The sequence below is a fragment of the Hyla sarda genome, unplaced genomic scaffold, assembly GCF_029499605.1.
Source record: "Hyla sarda isolate aHylSar1 unplaced genomic scaffold, aHylSar1.hap1 scaffold_1406, whole genome shotgun sequence".
In the NCBI taxonomy this organism is placed as follows: domain Eukaryota; kingdom Metazoa; phylum Chordata; class Amphibia; order Anura; family Hylidae; genus Hyla; species Hyla sarda.
The window spans coordinates 1-21461 of NW_026608036.1; the positions used below are offsets into that span (position 1 = coordinate 1).

General features: G+C 45.8%; 9 non-coding genes across 9 annotated transcripts; all 9 read left to right on the forward strand.

Annotated features, from left to right (window-relative positions):
- The first annotated feature begins 1336 nt into the window (after positions 1 to 1336).
- Positions 1337 to 1527, forward strand: LOC130306823 (U2 spliceosomal RNA). Its single transcript, XR_008856114.1, has one exon. It is a non-coding gene; the product is annotated as a U2 spliceosomal RNA (small nuclear RNA).
- Positions 1528 to 3620: 2093 nt separating this feature from the next.
- LOC130306836 (U2 spliceosomal RNA) lies at positions 3621 to 3811 on the forward strand. The gene has a single exon (XR_008856125.1). It is a non-coding gene; the product is annotated as a U2 spliceosomal RNA (small nuclear RNA).
- A 2090-nt stretch (positions 3812 to 5901) lies between these two features.
- LOC130306847 (U2 spliceosomal RNA) lies at positions 5902 to 6092 on the forward strand. The gene has a single exon (XR_008856136.1). It is a non-coding gene; the product is annotated as a U2 spliceosomal RNA (small nuclear RNA).
- Positions 6093 to 8184: 2092 nt separating this feature from the next.
- On the forward strand, positions 8185 to 8375 carry LOC130306857 (U2 spliceosomal RNA). The gene has a single exon (XR_008856145.1). It is a non-coding gene; the product is annotated as a U2 spliceosomal RNA (small nuclear RNA).
- A 2101-nt stretch (positions 8376 to 10476) lies between these two features.
- On the forward strand, positions 10477 to 10667 carry LOC130306858 (U2 spliceosomal RNA). The gene has a single exon (XR_008856146.1). It is a non-coding gene; the product is annotated as a U2 spliceosomal RNA (small nuclear RNA).
- A 2082-nt stretch (positions 10668 to 12749) lies between these two features.
- LOC130306852 (U2 spliceosomal RNA) lies at positions 12750 to 12940 on the forward strand. The gene has a single exon (XR_008856141.1). It is a non-coding gene; the product is annotated as a U2 spliceosomal RNA (small nuclear RNA).
- Positions 12941 to 15033: 2093 nt separating this feature from the next.
- Positions 15034 to 15224, forward strand: LOC130306825 (U2 spliceosomal RNA). Its single transcript, XR_008856115.1, has one exon. It is a non-coding gene; the product is annotated as a U2 spliceosomal RNA (small nuclear RNA).
- Positions 15225 to 17321: 2097 nt separating this feature from the next.
- Positions 17322 to 17512, forward strand: LOC130306826 (U2 spliceosomal RNA). Its single transcript, XR_008856116.1, has one exon. It is a non-coding gene; the product is annotated as a U2 spliceosomal RNA (small nuclear RNA).
- Positions 17513 to 19593: 2081 nt separating this feature from the next.
- LOC130306827 (U2 spliceosomal RNA) lies at positions 19594 to 19784 on the forward strand. The gene has a single exon (XR_008856117.1). It is a non-coding gene; the product is annotated as a U2 spliceosomal RNA (small nuclear RNA).
- The last annotated feature ends 1677 nt before the right edge of the window (positions 19785 to 21461 follow it).

Genomic DNA, 21461 nt, shown 5'->3' on the forward strand with positions numbered 1-21461 from the left:
CTCCAACATGGACTGACATTCTGGCCTACTTTCAGCCGATGCGACTTGTCTGTCGCTGAACAGTCGCTTTTTATGTATTCAGCACCTATGTATAATGTTGTAAAAATGCTCTAGAAGCTAAAGTCGCATGAAATGTCACACATATTTGGCCTGCAACTTTCTGTGCGACAAATTCAGACAGGAAAAATCAGTATAAATCCTTAGAAAATTATCCCCCAGTGTCTCCATCTGCTGGCGGTATTGAATAAGCATTGCTGCACTGATGGGGTATGCATTAGACGAAAAAAAAGAAGAAAAAGAAGAATAATACGCCCAGAAAAGAGGCGAAAAGGAGAAAAACGTAAAAAAACGTGAAAAAAAAGTAAGAGGAAGAGAAGGGAAAAAAAGGTGGAAATGGGTTTAAAAGTGATTTCGGCGGAGAAATATATATATATATATATATATATATATATATATATATATACGCGCACACACACACATATATATAAACGTATTCTCCGTTGAGATATTGCAGCCGCTGCTGTGTCCAGGCCCAGGAGCCTTAGCACTGTGCTGTGATGTCACTCAATACCACTGACATCACTAGGTGTAAACAACATCTCTCCTTTGCTGTGTATGTGACTATGGAGCTGTTTGGTGATGTCGTCTATTATGGCCTTCATAGAAGCAACAGGAGATTGTTGCATCCATCTAGAACCCTCAGAACTACAGTGCTATAATGTCACTCACTTCCACAGGCCTTGCAGAGTGTAAACAACAACAACCCAGCTTTGTTGTGTATGTAACCATAGGGATTTGTGATGTCACCTAGAACCTTCACAGCAGCGACAGCTTTATGAGGAGCATCAGCACTGCTCTGCCTGAGCAGAACCATCACCGCCATAGGTTGTCAAATAACCCGGGTTTAACCCACACAGGTAAGTCCAATGGGGTGCAGGCATGTCCTCTATGCTTACAGCTTCCCGTGGGTGTTGGTTTGATACCGTTTGGGGACAGCCAAGGAGGCATCTGCAGGCAACAAAGGTAGGTGTGTGCTTGTGTGTGTGTTTCCTATGCAGATCCTAAGCCCAGTGTCACATGCAAGTAGGAGGAGTAAGAAGGGTTCCTGGCAAATCCGGGTTATGGATTGCATTTAAAAAGGCCCCGTGGGAGTGCAATGGGCCCCTGTCTTGCTGCTTAGCAATAATGGTATGGGTTTAGGTTCTGCTGTGTGTACTGGTGGTTGACTGCCCCCCAGCCCAGAGTGTGCATGGAAAATTGTCTGGCAGCCTCCCTGACAGCAAGCAGTGATAGTGCCCATGAAGGGCACCTTGTTGGGCCCGCCCCTTTCACGGTTATCGCTTCTCGGCCTTTTGGCTAAGATCAAGTGTAGTATCTGTTCTTATCAGTTTAATATCTGATACGTCCCCTATCTGGGGACCATATATTAAATGGATTTTTGAGAACGGGGGCCGATTTCGAAGCTTGCTTCCGTCGCCCTATGCATTGACCCGATATGGCAGTATCTTCGGGTACAGTGCACCACCCCCTTACAGGGTTAAAAAGAAAGATTCCTACTTTCATTGCTACCTGCTTGCTGGCTAGCCAGCTAGCCAGCCCTGTGGGCCTTGCTGCTGCTGCAGCCAAAAAACAAAAGGTGGTGCTGCTGCTGCTTCTGCTGCTTCTGCTTCTGCTTGTGTCTGGCCGCTGTTGGAGCGTCCAGGCACAGGACTTCTGCTGCTGCTGACTAAATGGCCTCCTTAATTGGATCATTTGAGTAGCCAGCACACCTGTGCAGGTAGGGCATGACATGATAGGCAGCTGCCTTGATAGCGGGTGGGTGCTGAATGTTCCTAATTGACAAAATAAGATTAATGCTTATGAAGAAATATAAAATCTCATCCCTTCCCCAATATCGCGCCACACCCCTACCCCTTAATTCCCTGGTTGAACTTGATGGACATATGTCTTTTTTCGACCGTACTAACTATGTAACTATGTAACATAACATGGGGGGGGGGGGGGGTCTCCTGGCTGTTCACACAGGTGTGTCATTGCTGTACATTGACCATGCATTGCTTCTGTGGTATTGCAAAGGCAAAGACAAATGCTTCCAGCCATCCATTGCACTAATGGATTGGTCATCAGCTGGCTGTCTATGTCCCGCATCAATATAGACCAAAGTACAGAGGGTTAGGCTATGCTATTGTGCACCTACCTGATGCATCAGAAGGTGCGAGGCCCTTGCTAAATTCTGTGCACAGACTTTGAGATCTATACTTTAGACTGTATCTAAACCTGCTCCAACATGGACTGACATTCTGGCCTACTTTCAGCCGATGCGACTTGTCTGTCGCTGAACAGTCGCTTTTTATGTATTCAGCACCTATGTATAATGTTGTAAAAATGCTCTAGAAGCTAAAGTCGCAGAAATGTCACACATATTTGGCCTGCAACTTTCTGTGCGACAAATTCAGACAGGAAAAATCAGTATAAATCCTTAGAAAATTATCCCCCAGTGTCTCCATCTGCTGGCGGTATTGAATAAGCATTGCTGCACTGATGGGGTATGCATTAGACGAAAAAAAAGAAGAAAAAGAAGAATAATACGCCCAGAAAAGAGGCGAAAAGGAGAAAAACGTAAAAAAACGTGAAAAAAAAGTAAGAGGAAGAGAAGGGAAAAAAAGGTGGAAATGGGTTTAAAAGTGATTTCGGCGGAGAATATATATATATATATATATATATATATATATATATATATATATATACGCGCACACACACACATATATATAAACGTATTCTCCGTTGAGATATTGCAGCCGCTGCTGTGTCCAGGCCCAGGAGCCTTAGCACTGTGCTGTGATGTCACTCAATACCACTGACATCACTAGGTGTAAACAACATCTCTCCTTTGCTGTGTATGTGACTATGGAGCTGTTTGGTGATGTCGTCTATTATGGCCTTCATAGAAGCAACAGGAGATTGTTGCATCCATCTAGAACCCTCAGAACTACAGTGCTATGATGTCACTCACTTCCACAGGCCTTGCAGAGTGTAAACAACAACAACCCAGCTTTTTTGTGTATGTAACCATAGGGATTTGTGATGTCACCTAGAACCTTCACAGCAGCGACAGCTTTATGAGGAGCATCAGCACTGCTCTGCCTGAGCAGAACCATCACCGCCATAGGTTGTCAAATAACCCGGGTTTAACCCACACAGGTAAGTCCAATGGGGTGCAGGCATGTCCTCTATGCTTACAGCTTCCCGTGGGTGTTGGTTTGATACCGTTTGGGGACAGCCAAGGAGGCATCTGCAGGCAACAAAGGTAGGTGTGTGCTTGTGTGTGTGTTTCCTATGCAGATCCTAAGCCCAGTGTCACATGCAAGTAGGAGGAGTAAGAAGGGTTCCTGGCAAATCCGGGTTATGGATTGCATTTAAAAAGGCCCCGTGGGAGTGCAATGGGCCCCTGTCTTGCTGCTTAGCAATAATGGTATGGGTTTAGGTTCTGCTGTGTGTACTGGTGGTTGACTGCCCCCCAGCCCAGAGTGTGCATGGAAAATTGTTTGGCAGCCTCCCTGACAGCAAGCAGTGATAGTGCCCATGAAGGGCACCTTGTTGGGCCCGCCCCTTTCACGGTTATCGCTTCTCGGCCTTTTGGCTAAGATCAAGTGTAGTATCTGTTCTTATCAGTTTAATATCTGATACGTCCCCTATCTGGGGACCATATATTAAATGGATTTTTGAGAACGGGGGCCGATTTCGAAGCTTGCTTCCGTCGCCCTATGCATTGACCCGATATGGCAGTATCTTCGGGTACAGTGCACCACCCCCTTACAGGGTTAAAAAGAAAGATTCCTACTTTCATTGCTACCTGCTTGCTGGCTAGCCAGCTAGCCAGCCCTGTGGGCCTTGCTGCTGCTGCAGCCAAAAAACAAAAGGTGGTGCTGCTGCTGCTTCTGCTGCTTCTGCTTCTGCTTGTGTCTGGCCGCTGTTGGAGCATCCAGGCACAGGACTTCTGCTGCTGCTGACTAAATGGCCTCCTTAATTGGATCATTTGAGTAGCCAGCACACCTGTGCAGGTAGGGCATGACATAATAGGCAGCTGCCTTGATAGCGGGTGGGTGCTGAATGTTCCTAATTGACAAAATAAGATTAATGCTTATGAAGAAATATAAAATCTCATCCCTTCCCCAATATCGCGCCACACCCCTACCCCTTAATTCCCTGGTTGAACTTGATGGACATATGTCTTTTTTCGACCGTACTAACTATGTAACTATGTAACATAACATGGGGGGGGGGGGGTCTCCTGGCTGTTCACACAGGTGTGTCATTGCTGTACATTGACCATGCATTGCTTCTGTGGTATTGCAAAGGCAAAGACAAATGCTTCCAGCCATCCATTGCACTAATGGATTGGTCATCAGCTGGCTGTCTATGTCCCGCATCAATATAGACCAAAGTACAGAGGGTTAGGCTATGCTATTGTGCACCTACCTGATGCATCAGAAGGTGCGAGGCCCTTGCTAAATTCTGTGCACAGACTTTGAGATCTATACTTTAGACTGTATCTAAACCTGCTCCAACATGGACTGACATTCTGGCCTACTTTCAGCCGATGCGACTTGTCTGTCGCTGAACAGTCGCTTTTTATGTATTCAGCACCTATGTATAATGTTGTAAAAATGCTCTAGAAGTTAAAGTCGCAGAAATGTCACACATATTTGGCCTGCAACTTTCTGTGCGACAAATTCAGACAGGAAAAATCAGTATAAATCCTTAGAAAATTATCCCCCAGTGTCTCCATCTGCTGGCGGTATTGAATAAGCATTGCTGCACTGATGGGGTATGCATTAGACGAAAAAAAAGAAGAAAAAGAAGAATAATACGCCCAGAAAAGAGGCGAAAAGGAGAAAAACGTAAAAAAACGTGAAAAAAAAGTAAGAGGAAGAGAAGGGAAAAAAAGGTGGAAATGGGTTTAAAAGTGATTTCGGCGGAGAAATATATATATATATATATATATATATATATATATATATATATATACGCGCACACACACACATATATATAAACGTATTCTCCGTTGAGATATTGCAGCCGCTGCTGTGTCCAGGCCCAGGAGCCTTAGCACTGTGCTGTGATGTCACTCAATACCACTGACATCACTAGGTGTAAACAACATCTCTCCTTTGCTGTGTATGTGACTATGGAGCTGTTTGGTGATGTCGTCTATTATGGCCTTCATAGAAGCAACAGGAGATTGTTGCATCCATCTAGAACCCTCAGAACTACAGTGCTATGATGTCACTCACTTCCACAGGCCTTGCAGAGTGTAAACAACAACAACCCAGCTTTGTTGTGTATGTAACCATAGGGATTTGTGATGTCACCTAGAACCTTCACAGCAGCGACAGCTTTATGAGGAGCATCAGCACTGCTCTGCCTGAGCAGAACCATCACCGCCATAGGTTGTCAAATAACCCGGGTTTAACCCACACAGGTAAGTCCAATGGGGTGCAGGCATGTCCTCTATGCTTACAGCTTCCCGTGGGTGTTGGTTTGATACCGTTTGGGGACAGCCAAGGAGGCATCTGCAGGCAACAAAGGTAGGTGTGTGCTTGTGTGTGTGTTTCCTATGCAGATCCTAAGCCCAGTGTCACATGCAAGTAGGAGGAGTAAGAAGGGTTCCTGGCAAATCCGGGTTATGGATTGCATTTAAAAAGGCCCCGTGGGAGTGCAATGGGCCCCTGTCTTGCTGCTTAGCAATAATGGTATGGGTTTAGGTTCTGCTGTGTGTACTGGTGGTTGACTGCCCCCCAGCCCAGAGTGTGCATGGAAAATTGTCTGGCAGCCTCCCTGACAGCAAGCAGTGATAGTGCCCATGAAGGGCACCTTGTTGGGCCCGCCCCTTTCACGGTTATCGCTTCTCGGCCTTTTGGCTAAGATCAAGTGTAGTATCTGTTCTTATCAGTTTAATATCTGATACGTCCCCTATCTGGGGACCATATATTAAATGGATTTTTGAGAACGGGGGCCGATTTCGAAGCTTGCTTCCGTCGCCCTATGCATTGACCCGATATGGCAGTATCTTCGGGTACAGTGCACCACCCCCTTACAGGGTTAAAAAGAAAGATTCCTACTTTCATTGCTACCTGCTTGCTGGCTAGCCAGCTAGCCAGCCCTGTGGGCCTTGCTGCTGCTGCAGCCAAAAAACAAAAGGTGGTGCTGCTGCTGCTTCTGCTGCTTCTGCTTCTGCTTGTGTCTGGCCTCTGTTGGAGCGTCCAGGCACAGGACTTCTGCTGCTGCTGACTAAATGGCCTCCTTAATTGGATCATTTGAGTAGCCAGCACACCTGTGCAGGTAGGGCATGACATGATAGGCAGCTGCCTTGATAGCGGGTGGGTGCTGAATGTTCCTAATTGACAAAATAAGATTAATGCTTATGAAGAAATATAAAATCTCATCCCTTCCCCAATATCGCGCCACACCCCTACCCCTTAATTCCCTGGTTGAACTTGATGGACATATGTCTTTTTTCGACCGTACTAACTATGTAACTATGTAACATAACATGGGGGGGGGGGGGGGTCTCCTGGCTGTTCACACAGGTGTGTCATTGCTGTACATTGACCATGCATTGCTTCTGTGGTATTGCAAAGGCAAAGACAAATGCTTCCAGCCATCCATTGCACTAATGGATTGGTCATCAGCTGGCTGTCTATGTCCCGCATCAATATAGACCAAAGTACAGAGGGTTAGGCTATGCTATTGTGCACCTACCTGATGCATCAGAAGGTGCGAGGCCCTTGCTAAATTCTGTGCACAGACTTTGAGATCTATACTTTAGACTGTATCTAAACCTGCTCCAACATGGACTGACATTCTGGCCTACTTTCAGCCGATGCGACTTGTCTGTCGCTGAACAGTCGCTTTTTATGTATTCAGCACCTATGTATAATGTTGTAAAAATGCTCTAGAAGTTAAAGTCGCAGAAATGTCACACATATTTGGCCTGCAACTTTCTGTGCGACAAATTCAGACAGGAAAAATCAGTATAAATCCTTAGAAAATTATCCCCCAGTGTCTCCATCTGCTGGCGGTATTGAATAAGCATTGCTGCACTGATGGGGTATGCATTAGACGAAAAAAAAGAAGAAAAAGAAGAATAATACGCCCAGAAAAGAGGCGAAAAGGAGAAAAACGTAAAAAAACGTGAAAAAAAAGTAAGAGGAAGAGAAGGGAAAAAAAGGTGGAAATGGGTTTAAAAGTGATTTCGGCGGAGAAATATATATATATATATATATATATATATATATATATATATATATACGCGCACACACACACATATATATAAACGTATTCTCCGTTGAGATATTGCAGCCGCTGCTGTGTCCAGGCCCAGGAGCCTTAGCACTGTGCTGTGATGTCACTCAATACCACTGACATCACTAGGTGTAAACAACATCTCTCCTTTGCTGTGTATGTGACTATGGAGCTGTTTGGTGATGTCGTCTATTATGGCCTTCATAGAAGCAACAGGAGATTGTTGCATCCATCTAGAACCCTCAGAACTACAGTGCTATGATGTCACTCACTTCCACAGGCCTTGCAGAGTGTAAACAACAACAACCCAGCTTTGTTGTGTATGTAACCATAGGGATTTGTGATGTCACCTAGAACCTTCACAGCAGCGACAGCTTTATGAGGAGCATCAGCACTGCTCTGCCTGAGCAGAACCATCACCGCCATAGGTTGTCAAATAACCCGGGTTTAACCCACACAGGTAAGTCCAATGGGGTGCAGGCATGTCCTCTATGCTTACAGCTTCCCGTGGGTGTTGGTTTGATACCGTTTGGGGACAGCCAAGGAGGCATCTGCAGGCAACAAAGGTAGGTGTGTGCTTGTGTGTGTGTTTCCTATGCAGATCCTAAGCCCAGTGTCACATGCAAGTAGGAGGAGTAAGAAGGGTTCCTGGCAAATCCGGGTTATGGATTGCATTTAAAAAGGCCCCGTGGGAGTGCAATGGGCCCCTGTCTTGCTGCTTAGCAATAATGGTATGGGTTTAGGTTCTGCTGTGTGTACTGGTGGTTGACTGCCCCCCAGCCCAGAGTGTGCATGGAAAATTGTCTGGCAGCCTCCCTGACAGCAAGCAGTGATAGTGCCCATGAAGGGCACCTTGTTGGGCCCGCCCCTTTCACGGTTATCGCTTCTCGGCCTTTTGGCTAAGATCAAGTGTAGTATCTGTTCTTATCAGTTTAATATCTGATACGTCCCCTATCTGGGGACCATATATTAAATGGATTTTTGAGAACGGGGGCCGATTTCGAAGCTTGCTTCCGTCGCCCTATGCATTGACCCGATATGGCAGTATCTTCGGGTACAGTGCACCACCCCCTTACAGGGTTAAAAAGAAAGATTCCTACTTTCATTGCTACCTGCTTGCTGGCTAGCCAGCTAGCCAGCCCTGTGGGCCTTGCTGCTGCTGCAGCCAAAAAACAAAAGGTGGTGCTGCTGCTGCTTCTGCTGCTTCTGCTTCTGCTTGTGTCTGGCCGCTGTTGGAGCGTCCAGGCACAGGACTTCTGCTGCTGCTGACTAAATGGCCTCCTTAATTGGATCATTTGAGTAGCCAGCACACCTGTGCAGGTAGGGCATGACATGATAGGCAGCTGCCTTGATAGCGGGTGGGTGCTGAATGTTCCTAATTGACAAAATAAGATTAATGCTTATGAAGAAATATAAAATCTCATCCCTTCCCCAATATCGCGCCACACCCCTACCCCTTAATTCCCTGGTTGAACTTGATGGACATATGTCTTTTTTCGACCGTACTAACTATGTAACTATGTAACATAACATGGGGGGGGGGGGGGGGTCTCCTGGCTGTTCACACAGGTGTGTCATTGCTGTACATTGACCATGCATTGCTTCTGTGGTATTGCAAAGGCAAAGACAAATGCTTCCAGCCATCCATTGCACTAATGGATTGGTCATCAGCTGGCTGTCTATGTCCCGCATCAATATAGACCAAAGTACAGAGGGTTAGGCTATGCTATTGTGCACCTACCTGATGCATCAGAAGGTGCGAGGCCCTTGCTAAATTCTGTGCACAGACTTTGAGATCTATACTTTAGACTGTATCTAAACCTGCTCCAACATGGACTGACATTCTGGCCTACTTTCAGCCGATGCGACTTCTCTGTCGCTGAACAGTCGCTTTTTATGTATTCAGCACCTATGTATAATGTTGTAAAAATGCTCTAGAAGCTAAAGTCGCAGAAATGTCACACATATTTGGCCTGCAACTTTCTGTGCGACAAATTCAGACAGGAAAAATCAGTATAAATCCTTAGAAAATTATCCCCCAGTGTCTCCATCTGCTGGCGGTATTGAATAAGCATTGCTGCACTGATGGGGTATGCATTAGACGGAAAAAAAAGAAGAAAAAGAAGAATAATACGCCCAGAAAAGAGGCGAAAAGGAGAAAACGTAAAAAAACGTGAAAAAAAAGTAAGAGGAAGAGAAGGGAAAAAAAGGTGGAAATGGGTTTAAAAGTGATTTCGGCGGAGAAATATATATATATATATATATATATATATATATATATATATATATATATATATACGCGCACACACACACATATATATAAACGTATTCTCCGTTGAGATATTGCAGCCGCTGCTGTGTCCAGGCCCAGGAGCCTTAGCACTGTGCTGAGATGTCACTCAATACCACTGACATCACTAGGTGTAAACAACATCTCTCCTTTGCTGTGTATGTGACTATGGAGCTGTTTGGTGATGTCGTCTATTATGGCCTTCATAGAAGCAACAGGAGATTGTTGCATCCATCTAGAACCCTCAGAACTACAGTGCTATGATGTCACTCACTTCCACAGGCCTTGCAGAGTGTAAACAACAACAACCCAGCTTTGTTGTGTATGTAACCATAGGGATTTGTGATGTCACCTAGAACCTTCACAGCAGCGACAGCTTTATGAGGAGCATCAGCACTGCTCTGCCTGAGCAGAACCATCACCGCCATAGGTTGTCAAATAACCCGGGTTTAACCCACACAGGTAAGTCCAATGGGGTGCAGGCATGTCCTCTATGCTTACAGCTTCCCGTGGGTGTTGGTTTGATACCGTTTGGGGACAGCCAAGGAGGCATCTGCAGGCAACAAAGGTAGGTGTGTGCTTGTGTGTGTGTTTCCTATGCAGATCCTAAGCCCAGTGTCACATGCAAGTAGGAGGAGTAAGAAGGGTTCCTGGCAAATCCGGGTTATGGATTGCATTTAAAAAGGCCCCGTGGGAGTGCAATGGGCCCCTGTCTTGCTGCTTAGCAATAATGGTATGGGTTTAGGTTCTGCTGTGTGTACTGGTGGTTGACTGCCCCCCAGCCCAGAGTGTGCATGGAAAATTGTCTGGCAGCCTCCCTGACAGCAAGCAGTGATAGTGCCCATGAAGGGCACCTTGTTGGGCCCGCCCCTTTCACGGTTATCGCTTCTCGGCCTTTTGGCTAAGATCAAGTGTAGTATCTGTTCTTATCAGTTTAATATCTGATACGTCCCCTATCTGGGGACCATATATTAAATGGATTTTTGAGAACGGGGGCCGATTTCGAAGCTTGCTTCCGTCGCCCTATGCATTGACCCGATATGGCAGTATCTTCGGGTACAGTGCACCACCCCCTTACAGGGTTAAAAAGAAAGATTCCTACTTTCATTGCTACCTGCTTGCTGGCTAGCCAGCTAGCCAGCCCTGTGGGCCTTGCTGCTGCTGCAGCCAAAAAACAAAAGGTGGTGCTGCTGCTGCTTCTGCTGCTTCTGCTTCTGCTTGTGTCTGGCCGCTGTTGGAGCGTCCAGGCACAGGACTTCTGCTGCTGCTGACTAAATGGCCTCCTTAATTGGATCATTTGAGTAGCCAGCACACCTGTGCAGGTAGGGCATGACATGATAGGCAGCTGCCTTGATAGCGGGTGGGTGCTGAATGTTCCTAATTGACAAAATAAGATTAATGCTTATGAAGAAATATAAAATCTCATCCCTTCCCCAATATCGCGCCACACCCCTACCCCTTAATTCCCTGGTTGAACTTGATGGACATATGTCTTTTTTCGACCGTACTAACTATGTAACTATGTAACATAACATGGGGGGGGGGGGGGGTCTCCTGGCTGTTCACACAGGTGTGTCATTGCTGTACATTGACCATGCATTGCTTCTGTGGTATTGCAAAGGCAAAGACAAATGCTTCCAGCCATCCATTGCACTAATGGATTGGTCATCAGCTGGCTGTCTATGTCCCGCATCAATATAGACCAAAGTACAGAGGGTTAGGCTATGCTATTGTGCACCTACCTGATGCATCAGAAGGTGCGAGGCCCTTGCTAAATTCTGTGCACAGACTTTGAGATCTATACTTTAGACTGTATCTAAACCTGCTCCAACATGGACTGACATTCTGGCCTACTTTCAGCCGATGCGACTTGTCTGTCGCTGAACAGTCGCTTTTTATGTATTCAGCACCTATGTATAATGTTGTAAAAATGCTCTAGAAGCTAAAGTCGCAGAAATGTCACACATATTTGGCCTGCAACTTTCTGTGCGACAAATTCAGACAGGAAAAATCAGTATAAATCCTTAGAAAATTATCCCCCAGTGTCTCCATCTGCTGGCGGTATTGAATAAGCATTGCTGCACTGATGGGGTATGCATTAGACGAAAAAAAAGAAGAAAAAGAAGAATAATACGCCCAGAAAAGAGGCGAAAAGGAGAAAAACGTAAAAAAACGTGAAAAAAAAGTAAGAGGAAGAGAAGGGAAAAAAAGGTGGAAATGGGTTTAAAAGTGATTTCGGCGGAGAAATATATATATATATATATATATATATATATATATACGCGCACACACACACATATATATAAACGTATTCTCCGTTGAGATATTGCAGCCGCTGCTGTGTCCAGGCCCAGGAGCCTTAGCACTGTGCTGTGATGTCACTCAATACCACTGACATCACTAGGTGTAAACAACATCTCTCCTTTGCTGTGTATGTGACTATGGAGCTGTTTGGTGATGTCGTCTATTATGGCCTTCATAGAAGCAACAGGAGATTGTTGCATCCATCTAGAACCCTCAGAACTACAGTGCTATGATGTCACTCACTTCCACAGGCCTTGCAGAGTGTAAACAACAACAACCCAGCTTTGTTGTGTATGTAACCATAGGGATTTGTGATGTCACCTAGAACCTTCACAGCAGCGACAGCTTTATGAGGAGCATCAGCACTGCTCTGCCTGAGCAGAACCATCACCGCCATAGGTTGTCAAATAACCCGGGTTTAACCCACACAGGTAAGTCCAATGGGGTGCAGGCATGTCCTCTATGCTTACAGCTTCCCGTGGGTGTTGGTTTGATACCGTTTGGGGACAGCCAAGGAGGCATCTGCAGGCAACAAAGGTAGGTGTGTGCTTGTGTGTGTGTTTCCTATGCAGATCCTAAGCCCAGTGTCACATGCAAGTAGGAGGAGTAAGAAGGGTTCCTGGCAAATCCGGGTTATGGATTGCATTTAAAAAGGCCCCGTGGGAGTGCAATGGGCCCCTGTCTTGCTGCTTAGCAATAATGGTATGGGTTTAGGTTCTGCTGTGTGTACTGGTGGTTGACTGCCCCCCAGCCCAGAGTGTGCATGGAAAATTGTCTGGCAGCCTCCCTGACAGCAAGCAGTGATAGTGCCCATGAAGGGCACCTTGTTGGGCCCGCCCCTTTCACGGTTATCGCTTCTCTGCCTTTTGGCTAAGATCAAGTGTAGTATCTGTTCTTATCAGTTTAATATCTGATACGTCCCCTATCTGGGGACCATATATTAAATGGATTTTTGAGAACGGGGGCCGATTTCGAAGCTTGCTTCCGTCGCCCTATGCATTGACCCGATATGGCAGTATCTTCGGGTACAGTGCACCACCCCCTTACAGGGTTAAAAAGAAAGATTCCTACTTTCATTGCTACCTGCTTGCTGGCTAGCCAGCTAGCCAGCCCTGTGGGCCTTGCTGCTGCTGCAGCCAAAAAACAAAAGGTGGTGCTGCTGCTGCTTCTGCTGCTTCTGCTTCTGCTTGTGTCTGGCCGCTGTTGGAGCGTCCAGGCACAGGACTTCTGCTGCTGCTGACTAAATGGCCTCCTTAATTGGATCATTTGAGTAGCCAGCACACCTGTGCAGGTAGGGCATGACATGATAGGCAGCTGCCTTGATAGCGGGTGGGTGCTGAATGTTCCTAATTGACAAAATAAGATTAATGCTTATGAAGAAATATAAAATCTCATCCCTTCCCCAATATCGCGCCACACCCCTACCCCTTAATTCCCTGGTTGAACTTGATGGACATATGTCTTTTTTCGACCGTACTAACTATGTAACTATGTAACATAACATGGGGGGGTGGGGTCTCCTGGCTGTTCACACAGGTGTGTCATTGCTGTACATTGACCATGCATTGCTTCTGTGGTATTGCAAAGGCAAAGACAAATGCTTCCAGCCATCCATTGCACTAATGGATTGGTCATCAGCTGGCTGTCTATGTCCCGCATCAATATAGACCAAAGTACAGAGGGTTAGGCTATGCTATTGTGCACCTACCTGATGCATCAGAAGGTGCGAGGCCCTTGCTAAATTCTGTGCACAGACTTTGAGATCTATACTTTAGACTGTATCTAAACCTGCTCCAACATGGACTGACATTCTGGCCTACTTTCAGCCGATGCGACTTGTCTGTCGCTGAACAGTCGCTTTTTATGTATTCAGCACCTATGTATAATGTTGTAAAAATGCTCTAGAAGCTAAAGTCGCAGAAATGTCACACATATTTGGCCTGCAACTTTCTGTGCGACAAATTCAGACAGGAAAAATCAGTATAAATCCTTAGAAAATTATCCCCCAGTGTCTCCATCTGCTGGCGGTATTGAATAAGCATTGCTGCACTGATGGGGTATGCATTAGACGAAAAAAAAGAAGAAAAAGAAGAAGAATACGCCCAGAAAAGAGGCGAAAAGGAGAAAAACTTAAAAAAACGTGAAAAAAAAGTAAGAGGAAGAGAAGGGAAAAAAAGGTGGAAATGGGTTTAAAAGTGATTTCGGCGGAGAAATATATATATATATATATATATATATATATATATATATATATATATATACGCGCACACACACACATATATATAAACGTATTCTCCGTTGAGATATTGCAGCCGCTGCTGTGTCCAGGCCCAGGAGCCTTAGCACTGTGCTGAGATGTCACTCAATACCACTGACATCACTAGGTGTAAACAACATCTCTCCTTTGCTGTGTATGTGACTATGGAGCTGTTTGGTGATGTCGTCTATTATGGCCTTCATAGAAGCAACAGGAGATTGTTGCATCCATCTAGAACCCTCAGAACTACAGTGCTATGATGTCACTCACTTCCACAGGCCTTGCAGAGTGTAAACAACAACAACCCAGCTTTGTTGTGTATGTAACCATAGGGATTTGTGATGTCACCTAGAACCTTCACAGCAGCGACAGCTTTATGAGGAGCATCAGCACTGCTCTGCCTGAGCAGAACCATCACCGCCATAGGTTGTCAAATAACCCGGGTTTAACCCACACAGGTAAGTCCAATGGGGTGCAGGCATGTCCTCTATGCTTACAGCTTCCCGTGGGTGTTGGTTTGATACCGTTTGGGGACAGCCAAGGAGGCATCTGCAGGCAACAAAGGTAGGTGTGTGCTTGTGTGTGTGTTTCCTATGCAGATCCTAAGCCCAGTGTCACATGCAAGTAGGAGGAGTAAGAAGGGTTCCTGGCAAATCCGGGTTATGGATTGCATTTAAAAAGGCCCCGTGGGAGTGCAATGGGCCCCTGTCTTGCTGCTTAGCAATAATGGTATGGGTTTAGGTTCTGCTGTGTGTACTGGTGGTTGACTGCCCCCCAGCCCAGAGTGTGCATGGAAAATTGTCTGGCAGCCTCCCTGACAGCAAGCAGTGATAGTGCCCATGAAGGGCACCTTGTTGGGCCCGCCCCTTTCACGGTTATCGCTTCTCGGCCTTTTGGCTAAGATCAAGTGTAGTATCTGTTCTTATCAGTTTAATATCTGATACGTCCCCTATCTGGGGACCATATATTAAATGGATTTTTGAGAACGGGGGCCGATTTCGAAGCTTGCTTCCGTCGCCCTATGCATTGACCCGATATGGCAGTATCTTCGGGTACAGTGCACCACCCCCTTACAGGGTTAAAAAGAAAGATTCCTACTTTCATTGCTACCTGCTTGCTGGCTAGCCAGCTAGCCAGCCCTGTGGGCCTTGCTGCTGCTGCAGCCAAAAAACAAAAGGTGGTGCTGCTGCTGCTTCTGCTGCTTCTGCTTCTGCTTGTGTCTGGCCGCTGTTGGAGCGTCCAGGCACAGGACTTCTGCTGCTGCTGACTAAATGGCCTCCTTAATTGGATCATTTGAGTAGCCAGCACACCTGTGCAGGTAGGGCATGACATGATAGGCAGCTGCCTTGATAGCGGGTGGGTGCTGAATGTTCCTAATTGACAAAATAAGATTAATGCTTATGAAGAAATATAAAATCTCATCCCTTCCCCAATATCGCGCCACACCCCTACCCCTTAATTCCCTGGTTGAACTTGATGGACATATGTCTTTTTTCGACCGTACTAACTATGTAACTATGTAACATAACATGGGGGGGGGGGGGGGGTCTCCTGGCTGTTCACACAGGTGTGTCATTGCTGTACATTGACCATGCATTGCTTCTGTGGTATTGCAAAGGCAAAGACAAATGCTTCCAGCCATCCATTGCACTAATGGATTGGTCATCAGCTGGCTGTCTATGTCCCGCATCAATATAGACCAAAGTACAGAGGGTTAGGCTATGCTATTGTGCACCTACCTGATGCATCAGAAGGTGCGAGGCCCTTGCTAAATTCTGTGCACAGACTTTGAGATCTATACTTTAGACTGTATCTAAACCTGCTCCAACATGGACTGACATTCTGGCCTACTTTCAGCCGATGCGACTTGTCTGTCGCGGAACAGTCGCTTTTTATGTATTCAGCACCTATGTATAATGTTGTAAAAATGCTCTAGAAGCTAAAGTCGCAGAAATGTCACACATATTTGGCCTGCAACTTTCTGTGCGACAAATTCAGACAGGAAAAATCAGTATAAATCCTTAGAAAATTATCCCCCAGTGTCTCCATCTGCTGGCGGTATTGAATAAGCATTGCTGCACTGATGGGGTATGCATTAGACGGAAAAAAAGAAGAAAAAGAAGAATAATACGCCCAGAAAAGAGGCGAAAAGGAGAAAAACGTAAAAAAACGTGAAAAAAAAGTAAGAGGAAGAGAAGGGAAAAAAAGGTGGAAATGGGTTTAAAAGTGATTTCGGCGGAGAAATATATATATATATATATATATATATATATATATATATATATATACGCGCACACACACACACATATATATATAAACGTATTCTCCGTTGAGATATTGCAGCCGCTGCTGTGTCCAGGCCCAGGAGCCTTAGCACTGTGCTGTGATGTCACTCAATACCACTGACATCACTAGGTGTAAACAACATCTCTCCTTTGCTGTGTATGTGACTATGGAGCTGTTTGGTGATGTCGTCTATTATGGCCTTCATAGAAGCAACAGGAGATTGTTGCATCCATCTAGAACCCTCAGAACTACAGTGCTATGATGTCACTCACTTCCACAGGCCTTGCAGAGTGTAAACAACAACAACCCAGCTTTGTTGTGTATGTAACCATAGGGATTTGTGATGTCACCTAGAACCTTCACAGCAGCGACAGCTTTATGAGGAGCATCAGCACTGCTCTGCCTGAGCAGAACCATCACCGCCATAGGTTGTCAAATAACCCGGGTTTAACCCACACAGGTAAGTCCAATGGGGTGCAGGCATGTCCTCTATGCTTACAGCTTCCCGTGGGTGTTGGTTTGATACCGTTTGGGGACAGCCAAGGAGGCATCTGCAGGCAACAAAGGTAGGTGTGTGCTTGTGTGTGTGTTTCCTATGCAGATCCTAAGCCCAGTGTCACATGCAAGTAGGAGGAGTAAGAAGGGTTCCTGGCAAATCCGGGTTATGGATTGCATTTAAAAAGGCCCCGTGGGAGTGCAATGGGCCCCTGTCTTGCTGCTTAGCAATAATGGTATGGGTTTAGGTTCTGCTGTGTGTACTGGTGGTTGACTGCCCCCCAGCCCAGAGTGTGCATGGAAAATTGTCTGGCAGCCTCCCTGACAGCAAGCAGTGATAGTGCCCATGAAGGGCACCTTGTTGGGCCCGCCCCTTTCACGGTTATCGCTTCTCGGCCTTTTGGCTAAGATCAAGTGTAGTATCTGTTCTTATCAGTTTAATATCTGATACGTCCCCTATCTGGGGACCATATATTAAATGGATTTTTGAGAACGGGGGCCGATTTCGAAGCTTGCTTCCGTCGCCCTATGCATTGACCCGATATGGCAGTATCTTCGGGTACAGTGCACCACCCCCTTACAGGGTTAAAAAGAAAGATTCCTACTTTCATTGCTACCTGCTTGCTGGCTAGCCAGCTAGCCAGCCCTGTGGGCCTTGCTGCTGCTGCAGCCAAAAAACAAAAGGTGGTGCTGCTGCTGCTTCTGCTGCTTCTGCTTCTGCTTGTGTCTGGCCGCTGTTGGAGCGTCCAGGCACAGGACTTCTGCTGCTGCTGACTAAATGGCCTCCTTAATTGGATCATTTGAGTAGCCAGCACACCTGTGCAGGTAGGGCATGACATGATAGGCAGCTGCCTTGATAGCGGGTGGGTGCTGAATGTTCCTAATTGACAAAATAAGATTAATGCTTATGAAGAAATATAAAATCTCATCCCTTCCCCAATATCTCGCCACACCCCTACCCCTTAATTCCCTGGTTGAACTTGATGGACATATGTCTTTTTTCGACCGTACTAACTATGTAACTATGTAACATAACATGGGGGGGGGGGGGGGGGGTCTCCTGGCTGTTCACACAGGTGTGTCATTGCTGTACATTGACCATGCATTGCTTCTGTGGTATTGCAAAGACAAATGCTTCCAGCCATCCATTGCACTAATGGATTGGTCATCAGCTGGCTGTCTATGTCCCGCATCAATATAGACCAAAGTACAGAGGGTTAGGCTATGCTATTGTGCACCTACCTGATGCATCAGAAGGTGCGAGGCCCTTGCTAAATTCTGTGCACAGACTTTGAGATCTATACTTTAGACTGTATCTAAACCTGCTCCAACATGGACTGACATTCTGGCCTACTTTCAGCCGATGCGACTTGTCTGTCGCTGAACAGTCGCTTTTTATGTATTCAGCACCTATGTATAATGTTGTAAAAATGCTCTAGAAGCTAAAGTCGCAGAAATGTCACACATATTTAGCCTGCAACTTTCTGTGCGACAAATTCAGACAGGAAAAATCAGTATAAATCCTTAGAAAATTATCCCCCAGTGTCTCCATCTGCTGGCGGTATTGAATAAGCATTGCTGCACTGATGGGGTATGCATTAGACGAAAAAAAAGAAGAAAAAGAAGAATAATACGCCCAGAAAAGAGGCGAAAAGGAGAAAAACGTAAAAAAACGTGAAAAAAAAGTAAGAGGAAGAGAAGGGAAAAAAAGGTGGAAATGGGTTTAAAAGTGATTTCGGCGGAGAAATATATATATATATATATATATATATATATATATATACGCGCACACACACACATATATATAAACGTATTCTCCGTTGAGATATTGCAGCCGCTGCTGTGTCCAGGCCCAGGAGCCTTAGCAGTGTGCTGTGATGTCACTCAATACCACTGACATCACTAGGTGTAAACAACATCTCTCCTTTGCTGTGTATGTGACTATGGAGCTGTTTGGTGATGTCGTCTATTATGGCCTTCATAGAAGCAACAGGAGATTGTTGCATCCATCTAGAACCCTCAGAACTACAGTGCTATGATGTCACTCACTTCCACAGGCCTTGCAGAGTGTAAACAACAACAACCCAGCTTTGTTGTGTATGTAACCATAGGGATTTGTGATGTCACCTAGAACCTTCACAGCAGCGACAGCTTTATGAGGAGCATCAGCACTGCTCTGCCTGAGCAGAACCATCACCGCCATAGGTTGTCAAATAACCCGGGTTTAACCCACACAGGTAAGTCCAATGGGGTGCAGGCATGTCCTCTATGCTTACAGCTTCCCGTGGGTGTTGGTTTGATACCGTTTGGGGACAGCCAAGGAGGCATCTGCAGGCAACAAAGGTAGGTGTGTGCTTGTGTGTGTGTTTCCTATGCAGATCCTAAGCCCAGTGTCACATGCAAGTAGGAGGAGTAAGAAGGGTTCCTGGCAAATCCGGGTTATGGATTGCATTTAAAAAGGCCCCGTGGGAGTGCAATGGGCCCCTGTCTTGCTGCTTAGCAATAATGGTATGGGTTTAGGTTCTGCTGTGTGTACTGGTGGTTGACTGCCCCCCAGCCCAGAGTGTGCATGGAAAATTGTCTGGCAGCCTCCCTGACAGCAAGCAGTGATAGTGCCCATGAAGGGCACCTTGTTGGGCCCGCCCCTTTCACGGTTATCGCTTCTCGGCCTTTTGGCTAAGATCAAGTGTAGTATCTGTTCTTATCAGTTTAATATCTGATACGTCCCCTATCTGGGGACCATATATTAAATGGATTTTTGAGAACGGGGGCCGATTTCGAAGCTTGCTTCCGTCGCCCTATGCATTGACCCGATATGGCAGTATCTTCGGGTACAGTGCACCACCCCCTTACAGGGTTAAAAAGAAAGATTCCTACTTTCATTGCTACCTGCTTGCTGGCTAGCCAGCTAGCCAGCCCTGTGGGCCTTGCTGCTGCTGCAGCCAAAAAACAAAAGGTGGTGCTGCTGCTGCTTCTGCTGCTTCTGCTTCTGCTTGTGTCTGGCCGCTGTTGGAGCGTCCAGGCACAGGACTTCTGCTGCTGCTGACTAAATGGCCTCCTTAATTGGATCATTTGAGTAGCCAGCACACCTGTGCAGGTAGGGCATGACATGATAGGCAGCTGCCTTGATAGCGGGTGGGTGCTGAATGTTCCTAATTGACAAAATAAGATTAATGCTTATGAAGAAATATAAAATCTCATCCCTTCCCCAATATCGCGCCACACCCCTACCCCTTAATTCCCTGGTTGAACTTGATGGACATATGTCTTTTTTCGACCGTACTAACTATGTAACTATGTAACATAACATGGGGGGGGGGGGGGGGTCTCCTGGCTGTTCACACAGGTGTGTCATTGCTGTACATTGACCATGCATTGCTTCTGTGGTATTGCAAAGGCAAAGACAAATGCTTCCAGCCATCCATTGCACTAATGGATTGGTCATCAGCTGGCTGTCTATGTCCCGCATCAATATAGACCAAAGTACAGAGGGTTAGGCTATGCTATTGTGCACCTACCTGATGCATCAGAAGGTGCGAGGCCCTTGCTAAATTCTGTGCACAGACTTTGAGATCTATACTTTAGACTGTATCTAAACCTGCTCCAACATGGACTGACATTCTGGCCTACTTTCAGCCGATGCGACTTGTCTGTCGCTGAACAGTCGCTTTTTATGTATTCAGCACCTATGTATAATGTTGTAAAAATGCTCTAGAAGCTAAAGTCGCAGAAATGTCACACATATTTGGCCTGCAACTTTCTGTGCGACAAATTCAGACAGGAAAAATCAGTATAAATCCTTAGAAAATTATCCCCCAGTGTCTCCATCTGCTGGCGGTATTGAATAAGCATTGCTGCACTGATGGGGTATGCATTAGACGAAAAAAAAGAAGAAAAAGAAGAATAATACGCCCAGAAAAGAGGCGAAAAGGAGAAAAACGTAAAAAAACTTGAAAAAAAAGTAAGAGGAAGAGAAGGGAAAAAAAGGTGGAAATGGGTTTAAAAGTGATTTCGGCGGAGAAATATATATATATATATATATATATATATATATATATATATATATATATACGCGCACACACACACATATATATAAACGTATTCTCCGTTGAGATATTGCAGCCGCTGCTGTGTCCAGGCCCAGGAGCCTTAGCACTGTGCTGTGATGTCACTCAATACCACTGACATCACTAGGTGTAAACAACATCTCTCCTTTGCTGTGTATGTGACTATGGAGCTGTTTGGTGATGTCGTCTATTATGGCCTTCATAGAAGCAACAGGAGATTGTTGCATCCATCTAGAACCCTCAGAACTACAGTGCTATGATGTCACTCACTTCCACAGGCCTTGCAGAGTGTAAACAACAACAACCCAGCTTTGTTGTGTATGTAACCATAGGGATTTGTGATGTCACCTAGAACCTTCACAGCAGCGACAGCTTTATGAGGAGCATCAGCACTGCTCTGCCTGAGCAGAACCATCACCGCCATAGGTTGTCAAATAACCCGGGTTTAACCCACACA